Raw genomic sequence first — 5,396 nt, forward strand, 5'->3', positions numbered from 1 at the left:
GGTTCTTCAGTCACACCCTGATGACAGATCAAGACATGACCCTTAATGATCTTACCTGTTTGCTTGATGCTGCTAAATCAGCAATGATTTGGGGCACTGGAAATTTGATTGGACGATCAACTTCCTAAACTTCTATGGACATTGACAATAGTAACATTAGAAGTCCAGAAAAGCTTTCTCTTCCCAATGGAAAGGGATCGGCCATGGTCAAGTCATTTGACCTAATGGTAAAGAGAAAGGATAATTCTGAGATAGTCTCATGTACCATTTCCAAAGAGTCTATATGTTTCTTTTGCCAAAAGAAGGGGCATTGGTTGCGAAGCTGCCAGATTTACCTGAAAGATATGGTAAAGACAAAAGTTTGACTCTACTTCAGGTAAAGTCCATTATCTAACTCTATTAAGTATCTTTTGGAGATTCTTAATACATAATGTAATCTAATTACATTTTGATGTTTTAGATAATCAAAGGAAGCTTAAAGAAAGAGTATGCAGATTCTGATCGCGAAGATGGTTCGATGATCAGAATTTTGATCAACTGCTTAAGAGTTACAATAGATTGCTTAGGAATAGATATCAACATAGTTTTCATATGTATTTGCATTGTAAGGATAAGATTTTTCCGCAAGTTTTAAAAATAAAAGAAAGAGAGAATTTTTTTTTTGATTTATTTATTTATTTTAAGTATCCTTACAATGGCATTTGTGAAAAATTGTTGTTTATATGTTTCCATTGAAAAGCAATATTGGAAAATGGATTTGATTATTACATTTGTGGTAGTGTCATAATTTACCAAATAAGGAAAAGATTCTCATCACCCAAGTTTCAGTTGGATAGAAACTTGGAATCATGCAAGTTGTATTGTGTGATGAATGAGATTTTTACATCTTTGGGAAATTAAGACTAATTCCTTGTTCACATGTACATGTGAGTCAAGTGAAGGACTAAAAGATCGGGTACATTAGGTTGCGCGGTGGTCAGGTCCACCACAAAGGTTGATATTATTCGTTATGATTTACTAAAGTTTAGTAAATATGGTTACACTTACAAGTTTAAGTGTAATTCTGAAACATTGGAAAAGTTTCAATGTATGGCAGGACGAATAAAAAGAATCAAATTAGGCAGAAAGATAAAAGTTTCTCCATTCTGAAAATATTGGAGAGTACTTGAGTATCTTGTTTTATGACTATCTTAGTGATTATGGAACCATATCACAATTGATCCTCTAAGGACACCTTAGTGCATTTGTTTGACTAAGGAGAGGAATCATGAATTGTTGAAATGGTTAAATCAAAAGATAAATCATACTTCGTTCCAAAAATCAAGTCTTAGAGTCATACTCTAAGATTGTAACTTGAGTGACATAATCTTCAGAAAGTTTATAACACTTATCAAATGTAGAGTAAGATGTTTCCTATTCTTGTACAATTGAAGTTGGTTAGTTGTGATGTTTTGGATAAAACAAAGACCAACTAAGACCAATTGTGAGAAGTGTTTAACTTGATAAGAATCCGCACTAACTCTCGAATATTTGTTCCGTCAAGGAATGATTCTTGACAAAAGAGAATCTTATATGTCAAGAGGTCAGTGGGAGTTTTTAAAAAATCTTGAGATGGTTTCAAGAACTAATCAAGGGTATTGTTAATCACTAGCCCACGACTTGAGGTTTGTAACCCATTGTGTTGACATATCTCTATTTCTGTGCCCATTCCAGTTTAAGTTGACTATGCTTGTGAGTTCTGTAAGTTCTCAATTGTTTGCATAACAACCTGGAAGCGATGGTAGGCCCTTGTGCTGCCGGGTGGCAAAAAAATGAGATTGGGCAGGTTCAGTCCATATGAGTTTGGATTTGTCACTAACCTTGTCTTGTGATTATGGATATGACAAATTCACATGGATAGGAACACATACACCATAAAAATCTAAGTGTCATAAGGTTTCTCTCCGATTCATGAAAATGATGGTGAGGAAACGCTTTCACTAAGTGGATTTTAAGTAGATATCAATTGTGATATTTGCATTTTCAAAGTCATTAGTGGAGCGCGTGTGGTTAACCAGCACACTAACATGGACTTGTGAGAATGGAAAAAAGGTCTAAACATTATGATTACGACATCCCTCTTCATAATTGTTTAGACACACATGTGAGCTATCTAAGGAAAGGTGTATGATTTTGATAAAATCTTATCAAAGTAATCTTGTATCAGAAATCTGGACCTCGGCGTATTGATTTCTAGAAGTTCAGTTGATTTCTAAGTACATGTCAAAGCTAGTGGGAGCATACATGTTGTGCTAGTAAGATAATAATCATTATGCTAGTGGGAGCATGATTATTATGGTTAGTGTTTCAAGTTAGCAATGTTAATTATAGAAAACAAAAGGTTCAATTCGCTTTGAAAAGTTGTTTTTCTATAATTAAGGGAGAGGATTTATACTTCATTCCAATTCTAAAAAGCTTAGATTGAGATTTTAATCAACTTTAGTCAAGGATATATATGAATGTTATGTTGTAATGGTTCAACATAAGGAAATTCTATATATGTTGCATTCTCAAAATTCGATTATGATTACGACATCCCTCTTCATAGTTCGAATTTTGAGAACATGGCAAATAAAAATTTTTATAGCATGAATCGGGTCCCATATGCTTCGGGTATAGGATCGATTACATGTGCTATAATATTTATCCATTCTAAATTTTCCAAATGCCTAGGGCATTAAGAGGGAAAAGGATGAAAAATGGATATGACTAAAATGATTAAGCAATTGTCGAGGACAATCTAAGGTTTACCAAAGATTGGTTGCTCAGGGACAGTTGGAAGTATAGTGTTTAACTTTGGAAAGGACCATATTGAAATACTATGAAAAGAGGCAACTCTTGTTCACAAGTGATAATCAAAATGGGCATATGGAAATGTTTCCATAGGTGGAAGTTATTCTTTAAATCTATGTAAGGTTAGAAAAACTTAATGCAAGAATGATGTTCAAAGCAATGTACTTTGAATATGAGACTTCGGTTCCATGGAATTGATCTCCATTGGAATACTTTGTAATGTTTGTTGCCAAGTCTTTGTGACTTGGGCATAGTCATTACAAGGGGATCATTGCATATAAGTTTAGAATCTAATAGATTACGGTAAATGGCAAGAATTTGGTATTCTTACATTTACAAAGTAAGGATTGGGATTGTGAAATGAGCATCATTGAAATATTGTCAATCGATCTGTTTCACAAAGTAAGGATCATAGACAAACATAGTGTGCATACTTGGAGTATGGCATAACTATTGTTTGGACAAATATAGTGTGCATGCTTGGAGCATGGCATGACTATTGTTTTAATTCAAGTATTAAGTTGATGAATCGAAACATTGAGTAATGAGTAATCAATATAGTGCTTAGATAAAAGGTGTTTTATTTACTCTCAAAGTGTTGGGGCCATATAGTATTAGTATTATTCTTGTGTTTCACTTTGCATGTTTTGACTTCCATAATAACTAGGTCGTTCTTCCTGAATGACTAAGTTATTTAAACCATCCACAGTCGGCCATATGTTGGAAGTAGATATGAATCACGACTGTCATGAATCTGGCTTGTAAGATTTGTCTAAGGTGCATTAGACATAGAAATGGTTGCTACAACATTCATGAGTGCTCATAAGTTCTGAGTATTGGATTAAACCCACACTCATTTGACTCACTTCATGGATTTTATCACGAGTGAATCATGAGACGATAATATCTTATATTCTTCAAACCTAGAGATATGAGTTGTTACTATGAGTTGGTTATACATTGATTGCACGAAAACGCATTGGTAACTCGATGTTATAAAACGTGCCTTTGTGTATGATTCAACAAGTAGTAGAACAAGCCATATGAGTCGAAGTTTATCCATTCCTTTTACCCTTAAAGGGATAAAAGCGATATCTGTGGGCCCCTCGATGATTTAGTGATGACACCCCTAAGTGCTTGACCAAGCCTGGACTGATTTGATTTGTTCAATTAGTCAGTTGTCATAAATAGAAAATCGGGAAACAACAAATGGACAGAGAGAATGATTATAATCCATGTCTCAGTCCATATGATATCTAGAATGGAGGAATATATTATCACTTATCTAATGGACGCGTCATTTGCTTTGTTCAGAGTTCGACAGCGGCTTTAAGAGCTACGATTGCAATAATAGTTTTAGACTTATCCAAGTGGGAGACTGTAGGATTAGATGTCTAAGCCGATAACTATTATTGGTATGTACTTGACCCGAGAGTAGCATGGTCCATTTGGGTTGCATATGATCAGGACAATTTGTTAGGATGGACTTTTGAGAGAAGATGTTATATATGATTTATTAATATATTATAAGATATAATATATTAAAATGAAATCATATAAGTTAATTAGTATTGATCAAGAATTAATTTGGAGATTAATTTGGTGATCAAAAGAGACTAATTAAATCTATGGGGACTAATTATGTTAATTAGTTATATTTATATGTGTTGGGCTTATGATCCATGTTGGACCAAGTTTATGTATGGATACATAAAGAGTTGGGCCACTTGAACCATGGATCATAAAACCCATGGGTATGGATTTGGGTTATACCTATGACCCTAGAAATCCCACATATAAATACATCCATCCATTCTTGGAGGTCATGGTGGTTTTGGGTGCATGGAGATTCTCTCTCAAGTTCATCCTTTGTTCATGATGTGTTGTGATTCCACTTGAGGCTTCCACACTATTGAGGCTAAGCTCTTAAGGCTAAATACATCAAGACTTCAAGCTCCACCATAAGGTATGTTATCCTAATTAGATTCTATGACAATTGTATGCTAGTTATAGGTTTAATACCTTGGAAACACCATTGCATGTATAATTAGTGAAAACATAGATCCAAGGTATTTAGGGTTGCATGAACACCTTTGGAGTGTTAGAATGCTCAAAACCCAACACTTACTTCATTACTTACTTCCAAAGTATGATCGACTGTGGATAGTTTGAATAACCCAGTTATTCGGGAAGTAAAACATGCGAAGTGAAACATAAGAATAATCTAATTAACTATGGTCTCAAAACTTTTGAATATAAATAAAACACTTATTATTTAATCACCATATTAATCAAACTTTATTCATTGTATAATGTTTCGAGTAATCAACTTAATACTTGAATTAAAAGACAGCAGTTATGCCATGCTCCAAACACGCACACTATGTTTATCTATGTTCCTTTCCTTTGTGAAACAGATCAATTGAACACATTTCCAATTATGCTCATTTCACAATTCCAAATCCTTATCACAAGTGTAAGAATACCAAATTCTTGCCACTACTATAATCTATTAGAGTCTAAACTTACATGCAATGATCCTTTTGTAATGTCAAGGCACCAAA

Source organism: Lactuca virosa, chromosome 6 (assembly GCF_052849685.1).
Source record: "Lactuca virosa cultivar CGN04683 chromosome 6, Lactuca_virosa_CGN04683_v6, whole genome shotgun sequence".
Lineage (NCBI taxonomy): Eukaryota > Viridiplantae > Streptophyta > Magnoliopsida > Asterales > Asteraceae > Lactuca > Lactuca virosa.